This window comes from Schistocerca serialis, chromosome 2, assembly GCF_023864345.2.
Source record: "Schistocerca serialis cubense isolate TAMUIC-IGC-003099 chromosome 2, iqSchSeri2.2, whole genome shotgun sequence".
Classification (NCBI taxonomy): Eukaryota; Metazoa; Arthropoda; class Insecta; order Orthoptera; family Acrididae; genus Schistocerca; species Schistocerca serialis.
Genome location: NC_064639.1, coordinates 399,480,540 through 399,493,573, shown reverse-complemented (window position 1 = coordinate 399,493,573; position 13,034 = coordinate 399,480,540). Strand labels below are relative to the sequence as shown.

The following is a 13,034-nucleotide window of genomic DNA, read 5'->3' as shown; positions in this document are numbered from 1 at the left end:
TCTGCAAATTCTTAAAAATTTCGCGCAGCCATGTACTCAATTTCGTGGAGCACAGTAATTATGACGAATAACGAAAACAAATTCAGACCTTTACCGAGCAAAGATATCAAGCTATAAGATGCGGAAGAATCAAATTTTTACCCCGAATACGTTTCTTAAAATGGGATGATAAGTATTTCATAGCTGCCGTCGCGTCCGCTCCACGGCTTTGCCGAGAATTCGCGTGACTGTCGCTCTCTGTCGCGCGTGCTGCAGCAGCAAGATTCAAACTGGTTTGAATTCAAACGTCGCCAGTTGCAGCGGAAGAAAGGCAGCGACACAGATGTCGCTCACGTAGGACACTTCCGTAACTATACCTGCGGTTGTGTTTTGTCGCCCGAAGCTGTCCCGCTCTGTCGGTCGCTTCTGCCGCTTACGTAGGACGCGGCCTAGTGTAACTTGCGGACTCTCGTCCCAGATGAAGCCATGATAAAAGGCCAGAGGCGATGATTCACGCTATTAATGTAATATCTTCTGGGGGGCGGCGGGTTTTTACTATACGACAAAACGCAACTGACCCTATAGCCGCCAAGGTAGATGTACGTATAAGACACTTAGAGCAGTTGGTCTACATGACCTGCCTACGCCAAATTGTATCCTTACCTCAACAGTGGAGAAAAGGGTTTAGTGTTGAGTCTACGATGTCGAGATTGGACCATGGATGGGGAAATCAATCCCAGTTCACTTTGTAGAGCTATTCTCATCTCACATTAACTGAACAACTCTGCAGTGCTGAGCATGTTATTTCCATTGGCCATTCTATGGATTACGACAAAGTTCAGAGACAGGTTACAGTGTGTAGGTGCAGAGGGTGTCTGGTCACGATAGGTCGATATTCTTAGGAAGCATTAAAAGACAAGAAAGAGCGTTCCTCTGAACATGACATGATCATTTCTATATGGGGTACAACTGGACACGCCCAGAACAGTTCATAATGCAGCAAGCTAATCTTGGCAAGGCTGAAAGGTTATCACCTTATGCACATAGCAATGCACTAGTGATACCTATCTCCATAAAGGAGTTACGAAGGAAACACATCCTAACTTCCTTGTTGCCGGTGCCAAAGATATCGGCCAACGCTTCTCGACGGCAGCTGGCAGCCAACACATGATCGATTATCCTCATCAAGTACAAAGTGGGCAGATTCTTGATCAGCATTTGAGCAAACGACCTCTTCTGAGACTACGATACTTTGATAGCACGTAGATAAAGTTAAGTCGTATAGCATGAAAGGATGAGAGAGCCCTCAACGTCGGATTCAGTCACCTCAATTGGAAGAGTGGTTTCTATCCTTCGTAGCCATAGACATCTTTCCTTCGTAAAGCGTGAGCGTTGTGGGTTGTTGAAGTGTAACTCTTACACTAATGAGCTAAAACATTATGACCACCTGCTTAATAGCTTGTTTGTTTGTCTTTGGAACGAAATACATCACTAATTCTGTGTATCAGGAATCTGACGGTTTGTTGGTAGATTCGTGGGGGTATGTGGCATTAGATATCGAATAAGAGGTCATGTAATTCGCGTACGACAACGTTCAAATACAGGCCACAGTGTGAAGATTCAGAGGGCGTCTGGTCTGATTTGCGTACGTGGTGATGGCGCCCGATAGCGACACAGATCGGTTCTATAGGAGTTACATCAGACGAATTTGGTCGCCGAGACATCAACGTGAGTTCACTATACTGTTACTCCACTATACTGTTCCTCCAACCACAGTAGCACGGTTCTGGCTCCGAGGCACTGATGGTTATACCGCTGGAAGATGACACCGCCGTCTGGAAAGACATCAAGCATGAAAGGATGCAGGTAGTCCCCAGCTGTCAGTGTGTCTTCGATTACTATCAGAGGTCCCATGCAAGTGCAGAAGAATGTCTCCCACAGCATGATACTACTCCCACCAGCCTGCGTCCATGGCGCGCTTCACTTTTCGAGCTACCACTCACCTTGATGGCGGCGGTTGTGGAGACGACCGTCAACCTAGTGTAGCAAAAATGTGATGCACCCGAAGAGCCGACACGTTTCCATCGATCAAAGGTCGAATTCTGATGGTCCCGTGTCCACTGCAATAGTAATTGACGAAGTCGTTTGGTCAACATGTGAACACTTTGAGGTTGTCTGCTGTGTAGTTCCATGCTCAACAATGTGCAATGAACGATGTGCTCCGAAACAGTTGTGCATGCACCAGCGTTGTGCTCTTTCGGCAAAGATGCCACAGATCACCATCTATCCTACTGTACAGAGCAGACAAATATCCAAAACCCACTGCCAGTCAAGAGTCATGGGCGTCCACCCATTCAGCACCCAGAGGTAGTCTCACTGTCGTTCTACCTCTTTCTGTAGATGCTCAGACAGTAGCAGGTGAACATTCGACCAGATTTGCCATTTTCGAGATACTCATTCAAACGCTCTTCGCAATAATAATCTGCCTTTTGTCAAAGTCGCTTATCTCAATCGATTATCCCATTTGCAGCCCATACCTCCGCTAGGATGACCCCGCCAGTGTCTGCTCCGATTACATACTTCTGTTACCGCGTCACGTCGCTGTGGGCAGTGGGCATAATGTTTTCGGCTCATTATTGTAGGCGTAGGTGACTGTAAAGGTGTGTGGGTACTGTGGTGTCATGGCTGTGTTGGATGATAATGGGAGAAGGTACAGGGTGAATCCCAGTGCCAGCACATAGCCCCCTCGTCTCGAAGAGCACGAAGTGGCCTGTCTCATGCAAGTGCTTGAATTTGTGAGTGCGATGGTCTGATTGGCTAACTTCGATGTTAAATAACCTGGAAACGCCGCAACGTATCAATTTTTTTAAAGAATTGTTACTCATCACAACCACCCTTGCAACACCCCCTACAAGCTCTCCAAGCTGTTTTCGACCATCCCGTAAATTAAATACAGCTGACAAAGCTAAATCAGTACACGGTCACATTTTCCCCATGTCTGGGGATCTCGGTAAGGCCGTAACTACACTGACACTCTCTAGTAGTCTACCTGATCCACTTCGCCCTTTTAAGGTAATGTAGTTTACCAACCACGTTTGTGAAGCATATAGAGATTGCAGCATGGCTGCGGAATTCGGAAGATCCTATGGTTAGTCGCATACGTCGACATGATAATATACAGTATTGTAGGCCATAATAGATCGTTTAGTGGATAATCATGGTACTGGAGGAAGGCGTAGAAATATCCTGGTCAACTTATGAAACATCTACTTTGTTGGATCTGTAAAAAAAAAAAGGAAAACAATGACGCAAAACAGAACAAAATGGAAAAGTAAACTTTTGTGTAATTAGTCTAGTCACTTGGTGTCAAAACGGCTGTTTTTGTGACAAAATTGTGGAAGCTTTTCCTCAGCAGCAGTATATGTTTTTTTGGAAGCTTAATCCGAATTTCATGTTTACTACCTTGTAGAAGGTCGGCTTCACAACGAAAAAGCAAAAAAACCCTCAAAATTTTCGAACTTTTTTCAGTTTTTCTTTTTACATCTCGTAAACTATGCGTTTTCCGAAAACGACAAACCTGTACAAAATTAAAGTAAACGAGTGGTATCGGCGTGACTTTACGGCCCTCTAGCAAAAACGTCAAATACACCCATTCCCATGCCATACATGTACATGTTCTCAACAAAGACCACCAACACCATGTGAATATACGTTAGATTTCCTACAAATTCGATATTACAGGTGTCTCTTGTAGGAACTCTGACGTACTTTCACGTAGGATTGGGGGTGTTTCTTGAGAACATGAATATTTACCTAGCTGTTTGGCGTAGGAGTGGGTGTATGTGACGTTTTTATTGGAGGGCCATAAAGTCACGCCGACATCGCCTGTTAGAAAAACAAGCCTGACTAGTTTAATAGGTTGAAAATTCTGTCTACTTCAATTTTGTAGACAGTGGTCCCATATTGAAAAAGTATAATTTTCGAGATACATATGAAAAACTGAGGAAACTGGAAAAATTCTGAGATTTTTTGCATTTTCGTTGTGAAGCAAACCTTCTACAAGGCAGCAAACATGAAATTCGGATTCAGCATCTCAAATCAGATGTAGAGCCTCTGAGAAACATTCTTCCGAAATTTTGTCACGGGAAAACTACCACTTGACTGGGCTATGTGAGGATTGAAGAGTACAGAGCAAAAAGAAGACCCTCCGTTCGGGGAATGTTAACTCATAATTGAATCGTAAGACATACATGCAAACAATAGAGTCGCATACCTCTGGCCCATTATAGTTGCTAATTGTTCACTCGTAGCAGTTGTGTTACAGCATAGAATAATGAGTTGAAAATTAGAAAATTTTATTAAAACTTATTCACCTTCCTACGAGCGAAGTGTGGTTACGCCAGAGGCAGAGACAGAATTAGGAAATAAGCGGTGTATCCCAAGAGGGTCAGGTGTCAGCACGTTACAACACCGCCCCGAGAGAGAGGAGGACGAGCTCAGCAGAAAAGAGCAGGGGGCAGAAAACCAAAGGAAACGTGACACGCATATTCGTTAGCTCGTATGAGATGTCGAAAGAAACTTTACCCACTTCATAAGAACCAGTATCAGAGAACCTACACAGCAGTTAAAAGCCTGTTAAGCGAAGGTAGCAGAATAAGAAGGACACATGCGGTCGTTACGAACCGACATTCACGTCCCTTTAAATACTCGAGCTCTCCAGCTCTCAAAGAGTTGATCACTGGGATCGATGGCGCTCACAGTAATAGCACTCGATTCCACGATTACGGTACTGTAGCGAATCTATGTCCTAGATACCCCAGAAAAATCTACAAACCAGCCGAAGATGTATTGTAACACCCCCACCCATTGCTTGTCTGGATTTTGCGTGTGTTCGTCCCTGACAAACAACTTACAGAGAAATTGGGAGTGGAACTGTACGCAAAAATGGATAACGCTAGATTTAAATGTGTCCCTGTCACCCCTAATTAATCTGCGGTGGTAGTGTTGACGATAAATCACATCTATTTTTACTTCCAAACATGAACGATCACGAACACTTAGGGTGTTCAATGACATCAAACACACACATAAAATAAAAAAGAAGCATAAGCGTGAATTCAGGATCAACTACTGAAAGTAAAGGCTCTACTGAATCACAATAATTTTATTATAACCTTCAGATCAATGGTGAATAAAACACAATGAATAATTTGCAAACTACCCTCCTAAGTGGCATTGGCAGTGAACTGTGTTAAAATCGGTCCAAAACGCGATCTCTTATAGCTTGGCTGACCGACTGACATCGACACAAAACGTAAAATACGAAGAACTACTACACCTCAAAGTATCTTGAAACATCTGTGTAAGCAGCAGTTGCACGTGTTCCAATTATTTAACGTTACTCCTAACATAGGCCGAAGTGGGAGCGATCTCACCGTAATATTCCTGTTGCAGCAGCGGTCTCCGACGGCGACGGCGGAGCTGTGCGGTCAGCGTGTAGCGTCTCGGGAAGTACACTCCTACAATACTCGGACAACAGACCGCTGTCCGTAAACTTCTCTAATTGCAACAGTCTTCCCGGCAGCAAAGAGCTGGTGTGGCTAACGTCCTCTCAGAACGAAAGACCAAGACGGGAGACGACTTGGCTAACGTCCTCTCAGTACGAGAGCCCAGAACGGAAGGACCTCTACAGAGAGTCGAGCAAGATCGCTTTTCACCTCTGTTTTCCCACCTCAACTTTTACCGAGCGAATCACATCACTAAAAGCTGTCAAAATGCCCAGTTTGCAGTGCCGACCAATGTACGGCCTGGGAATAGAACTCTTCTCCACAATTCTTCCATTTCTACAAAATTTCACAAGTAAACTCCGCCCACGCCGGCTGGGAAGAACCACAGCTGTGGGCAATAACGCTTTTACTGGAATTTTTCTTCTAAGAGACCACTCGAAATTTGCCCGGCAAGCCGGCCGGTGTGGCCGTGCGGTTCTAGGCGCTTCAGTCTGGAATCGCCTGACCTCTACGGTCACAGGTTCGAGTCCTGCCTCGGGCATGGATGTGTGTGATGTCCTTAGGTTAGTTAGGTTTAAGTAGTTCTAAGTTCTAGGGGACTGATGACCTCAGCAGTTAAGTCCCATAGTGCTCAGAGCCATTTGAACCATTTGGACAGAATTTCCCCAGGTCACCATTCATGCCGTTAGGCTGTGGCCTTCGGCGGCTAGCCGTGGAGGTAGCCGAGCTCTGTCTTGCATATTGCATCTCTGCAAAATCTTATAATTACAAAATCGCGTAATTCTCGCTGTATTGCCTAGCCAGCGTGCCGATGCGTTTCCACATAGATTGCCTACATCGTAATTTAGAGTATTACTCCAACATACAACAACTACTTATCTACAAAGCGATTGCGCCGCTGTCAGTCGTTTTTATTGACCTAAAGTGCTCCCAAAGTGATTACAATCACGTTAAATGGACTCATGTAAGGTGCAAGACCGTTGCCACCTTACAGTATTTGTGATTATGGTCTTCGCCTGATGATTTCATACTGTTCGTCGCCTACCACTGCTGATGGAGAAGCTCACTGTCTTCCGACAACACTGAACTCAGTGTGGAAACCATCAGCAAGGCCTCGGGGAGTCCACGTTCCTGTTCAGCACTTAGGCGCCTCCAGATGCTGAAACCTACCTAGCCGATAGGAAGGAGGTGGACCGACCATACGACTTCCGACAACACCACATCGTGGATGGGTTATCAAGGGTCAACACAGAATTGGGAGTGGGGTCGAACACACTCCAGCAGCTAGCGCGAGACCATTGGAGACCATTCGTGCTGGGCCCACAGCCACGCCGGCAGCGCTCCGCCGCGCCAGGTCACTCACTCTTCGCCTGGACCTGCAGACGAGGAGCTCACTCGGCAGCCGTCAGTGGTAATCCAGCACACAGCTGAATGAGGCGTCGGCTACAAAGCCTTGTGGAACAAGACGACTGTAAACATGGTTAATAAATAATTGAACTTTGACAATGTTTTACTAGCGTCATAGACGCTTCACAGGTACCCACCTGCTGTCCTGACTTCATGCGAGGAATCTCCGCTCAGCCCCCCTGTAGTTGTATTAGGCGTCACAACGTCATGTCTAGGAATGATGTCTTGTGTATCGTCGCTGACAACTAACTGGTAAATCAACATGCTGGATTTCAGAGTCTATGAAACAATTTGTTATTTCCGTCACAAATTTGGTGTCGTATGACTCCCAGCGAGGTGCAAGCGTTCAATTAGACGCCGCTTTGGTGGCTTCAAATTTGCTTTTGTTTACTCTCAGATCTTGTAACGATTGGACACACTTGAGAATTATCTGGAGATGTAGTGGACTAGCTGTGGCACAGCTCAAGCCGTCGTTATTACGTATTCTATGCTTATAGAAAGAATTGAGTGATTCGTAGTAACTGTTTGCAGATATTTTCTTTTGTTTTCTGCAAAACGTGGCATGAATAACGCAGTTCTTATGTGCCAGTAGATCTGATGCGCTCACAATAAAGTCACTGGAAGTTATGCATCGATTTGTGACTAGGACACTTTTAGTGCCGGAAATTTGCCTATTGTGACAGGAATTGTATGTGATGGAAACGATAAAACATGCAATTCCAAATTTTTAGCTCGAATGAACTGTCGAGTAATAGCTGCTAGAGTACGGCACCCATGGTTGGTGGACTATAGACAAGGGTCAAGGTACAAACCACTCAATCTAGATCCATATTAAATTTCATAGAGCGAGGAGGCAGAGTGGTTAGCACACAGGTCTAGCATTCGGGAGGATGATGGTTCAAATCCGCATTCCGGTATCCAGATTTTCCGCGATTTCTCCAAGTCTCTCCAGGCAAACGTCGGGATGGTTCCTTTGAAAGAGCATGGTCCGTTTCCTTCGCCGTGGTTGACACAGTTCGAAACTGTTTTCCGCCTCTAATGACCTCCATGTCGACTGGACGTTGATCCTAATCTTAGTTGCTCCCTTCCATATTAAATTTGACCATGAGAATAACAATATCCGTAGTTAAACCTACCAACGCATGCAACAGGTCCATAAAAGTCCAGCGAACCGGTAAAACGAGAAACTTGGTTCGTCACTCCACTTTTCAGTTATTCTGGTGTGCAGAGGTGATGTATTTCGGAATTCTGAAATGGACGACAAGCATTTCATTCAGCAATCTTTGACTTTGTTGCATCCTGCGTTTGGAATGCAAGTGCAATAATCTCTCGGCAAATGGGCCGAGTAATTACATCACCCCCAAGTACAAACTGAAAGTGTGTGAACATAGCGTGACACCGACGTTTTCCTCATCGCAAAAGTACTTGCGTTCAACTTCCGCGGAAGGTTATGAATAACTGCCTTCCAAACGGAAGCCCTTTCTGATTTTCTAATGTGGCCCAATAAAACCCTATCTTAAATTACAACCTGTGAAGAGCATCAACTCCCTTCCACTCCATTCCCGATATCCAGTTACGGGAATAATTTTATTTGCTGAGGGAGACTCTTAAAGTTGCGTCGCTTTTCTAGTATTACAAACGCTAGTCATCAAATTGTAACACCTCGAAATTGCAATGGGTGCTCGGTAAGGAATGCAACACATTTTTTTTCTGAAAGTAGGTCGGTTTTATTCAGGAATCAAATACACCATATTGTTCCCCATTCTTTTACCTACAAAACCATATTTTCCTCTGTTCAATGCGATGCCCTTCCATCACCTTACTGGAACTACTTGTATGCCCGTATGGTACAACTCTACTGGTCGACATCGGAGCCTATGTCTTGCTCCGTCAATAACTTCCCTCGTAGTGCGCAGGCAATTCCGCACAGATAATCCTTCGTTGCTCTTCATGGTCTTCTATTAGGCGGCGAGGAACCCAGCGGACACGTCTCTTTGGGTACCTCAACTGGTGTAAAGGTGCGTCGGTACTGTCAACAGAGACGTGGAATTGTGCAGCGAGGTGTTTGATTGTGATCCGTCGATCATCTCTAATAAAGTCCGCACGTGCAGGCGTCACAGCTGTCTGCGGTCGGCCGGTACGCGGAAGATCGGACACGTTTGGGCGACCTTGTTCCAATGATGGCACACGCCTCGCCCAACGACTCATCACGCATTTGTTCACTGCCAAGTTTCCGTAGACATTCTGCAAGCTCCTGTAAATATCTTTGAGGCTCTGGTTTTACTCAAAAAAAAAAAAAAAAAAAAAAAATACCTCATTGACAGCTCTCTACTTGGACCGCACTTCCGTTACAGGCGCCATTTTGAAGGCTACGTATAGCGCAGCCACCTAGCGGAACTTTTCAACCTAAATTGGCTGAGAAAAAAAGTGTTCATTACATATTGAATGCTCCTCGTATAAAGTTGCGTAATTAATTTTTTGGTTCTATTTAGATACATGTCAGGAGGCCTGGCACATATTGACAATCTCGCGCTACAGTGCCATAGCACGCCACTAAAAGAGACAAAACAGCACTGTGCATCCCACTAATAATTTGGAGTATTGTGCAGTAGTTCTGTTTCTGCAGTTGAAGAGAAACGAGGCAGCTTTAGTTAATGCTAAGTTGGTGCAAGTGTACGGCGACAATGCACTGTCATACGAGACATTGGTTAGGTGGCATATACTCTTCCACTGTGATCAAACTAGTCTAATAGAGGAAGACTGTATTGGGAGACCACCTGTCTGCGAAGAACCTAGAATCGCATGGGAAGTGGAGACACCTGTCCTCGAAGACTGCTGTACCACAAACGAGGCGACAATGGAAGAAGTGAAAATCTATCGTTGACCAGTTTCCAACATTTGCACGACAATTTAATTTCATCATGACAAAGGTCGCCGTACGCTGGTTTCCGAGACTGCTCACACCCATTCGAAAAACCCGCTGAACCGAGGCAGCAGCGGAAAGGTTACAGATGTGTCAGGCCCATTCAGATGACGTATTTAGCCGCCTCATCTCCATGGACAACTGTTGGGAGAACCACATTGACCCCAAGACAATGAACAAAGCAAGCAGTGGAACATGTGGATTCGACAGCGTCAAAAAAGGCGAAGTCCCAACCATTACTGGTTTGTGGGCTGTCAAAGTGTGGTGCTAAAAGGTTGTGTTCGTAATGGGGAAAATCTTCACAGCACCACACAACCAACATCTGACGTGTTTATGGGAGGCTACCAAGACGAAGAGCCGCACAGAGCTGTCCAAGGTACAGTTTTCCTCCACGACAACGCCCCGGCTCATTCTGCTAAGGGCAGGGTGACACATGTTGCACCTTTGGACTGTCAGATTTTGTCTCACAACTACCCTGCTTCCCCCGTATTCTCCTGACACTTGACATGGCACACAGTCACTCCTTCCTTCCTCTGACATACTGAGAGGCATTTCTAGATTGATGATAAAATTATTTTGGAGCTTGAACGCTTTATGAAAAGCCCAAATGGAATCTGCAACCAAGATCTCCACCAGGTCATTGATCGTTGAGAAAAGTTTGTTGCATTAAAGGAATAAAAACGTTTAAAAGGACTAACCACAGTCACCAAGTTCCATGGACGCAACTTGAATTGCCAAGGGATAATTAAAACTTTAAGACTGCGCCTCGTACTTTCCCTATTGCATACCACGCCTTTTTACAACATGACACGTTCTACAACGCAAAAAATTTCTGTGAAAACTGTCTCTGACAGCTAAGACATAGAGCCTATATCTGTTGGATTGGCCACTTTCCTTCCATTGTATGAGTGACAGCAGACTTCATCGACAAAAACTCTCCGACGTGCTCAGTAGTGGTAAAAGAGCTCGTGGCACCCACCTCATGCGCCACAAGAATCAACCCAAAAAGATCTTGAAGAGCGCAAACTTAAAAACAGATTATTTACTGGAGGCTATGATCTACAGCTCTCAAATACTTGCCAAAAATCATGATATGCCACGATAGCTGTATTTTTTTCTTTATTGAGAAACTGCCAGTTCGGTTAGAATATATTCAGGCATTACGAACGACATTAATCACGGTCATGTGTCCAGACATAATCACTTGCAAATGATCATGTTTGGATGCATGTCTTAATGCTCGAGGATAGCCTTTGTTTGGCCGCATGACTTACGATTAATGTACTTAACGCCTAAAGATGCTTTGTTATTTCGTTGAAACTGGTCCTGTTTCAGTAAAGAAGTGACCTAAAGCCACTGCGTCGGATCGTGACGTTCGAAAAGAATTACAGACAGCTATTTGGGATACTTTCACAGAAGAACGTAAGCTCAGGCGCCCATGCAACTCGGTTGGAGTTCACCTGTTCGAGCAAGAGCGTAGAAGACAGAAGCAGCTTGAGAAAGGCTGTAACTTTGGCAAATCCAACCATGTCCCCCATTCCCACACATATCCTTAGATACAGCATAAGTAAACGCATGTTTTACGAGCGGATTTATCTCTTAAGCAACACCGATTCGACAACATTTTTCCACACGAGTGACATACCATTTGTCACCCACCACACCCCTTTCTCCCATGGACTTTACTTGCTTTTGCTTGGACTCTGGTAAGCTCTGTAAAAAATAAATTTAAAGCTAGTTACCGTGGAAACAGATTCTTTTTCTTCCTCTGTAGTAATACTACAGTGCTGGATACTGAAAGAAGAAATATTTATTTCCTCTAACTTTATTCATCAAATATTTAAAATCGTTTTGTGACAACAGAAAAAACTGCACTTATTGTATTATTCCAATTTCAATAAAAATATGCTGTCTGTTAGACTAGGTGGAAGGAATAAAATTGTAATGTTGCTCTTTTTTGTTTTATGATGGAATTACTTAACTCTATAATTTACAAATTTTTTTTATTTCCATCGGAAAAAGTGGGACAGAAATACAATAATTCGATCTAATTTGATAATGACTTGTTAAACATTAGGCACTGTTTACCGGCAGAAATTGTATTTTATATGTGAAGAAAACTCACTAAAGAGTAAGTCTTTAAAAAATTTACCATGAAAACAGTTGAAAAAAACAAATATTCTCAAAATTTTTATTTATAAAACAGGAGAAGAAAAAAATTTATTTTTGAAACGAAAGAAAAATATTGTATTAGTAAAGTCATGTACAATTCCTACAGTGAAATGGTTGAAATGGCTCTGAGCACTATGGGACTCAACTTCTGAGGTCATTAGTCCCCTAGAACTTAGAACTAGTTAAACCTAACTAACCTAACGACATCACACACATCCATGCCCGAGGCAGGATTCGAACCTGCGACCGTAGCGGTCTCGCGGTCCTACAGTAAACTATCGGGTATATGTGTAATCATTGTTGAGGTTGGAGAACTGGAGTAGCGAATTGTACATTCTTGTCAAGATTTTCGGGGTCATCATCGGGTGTTTGAAATAATTTGTAACTTACTACAGAGAAGAACCCAGTAATGCTTTGAAATGTGGGAACGGCACGTGGAACGTATCCACAGGTAAGGGTTTGCAGCAAACTCATGCGTGCAGCGTGCTGAAGCAGTTTCAAATACTTTTGCATTCACTCACTAGAACAATAACTCAAACTTAAGGCAGTGGTAGTCGTAACAACACATTCAGAATCATCTCACAACCAGCTCGTTCGCTGACTCCTGTTCACTACAACTATTTTAGTTCTGTTATCGCATACCTTCACACGTGTCAGCTTTTACTACTTATTATGACACACAATGTGTACGAACTTTGTTCTTGAGCGCCCTCAAGTCACTAGTACGATATGCTCAAACACTATCTATAAGCAGTGTCCACGAGAAACTTCGGGAGTGAAACATGTGTTGGGCGAAGAGAGACGGCTGCTGACTACCGCGAATTGTATCGTTAACGATTATACTTTCATGAACTGGTAATTGATTCATATTCTAATCTTAATGAATAACAGAGGATACGACTTCGCGCCGGATCACCAGCGTCCCAGCGTTACTAGTTCTCCGCATATCTCTTCCTAAAGAATGAGCAACAGTTCCTCATTTACCCCTTTGACCTTTAGTACACTAGCGTGGTCGATACCTGTCATAAATTCATATTACACATGAA

The 13,034-nt window shown here is 44.1% G+C and overlaps 1 protein-coding gene across 1 annotated transcript in view; it reads right to left on the bottom strand.

Moving 5' to 3' along the window:
* LOC126455571 (calcium and integrin-binding family member 2) overlaps nt 1-13,034 on the bottom strand; it is a 175,107-nt gene that overhangs the window by 58,137 nt on the left and 103,936 nt on the right. The window lies entirely within an intron of this gene.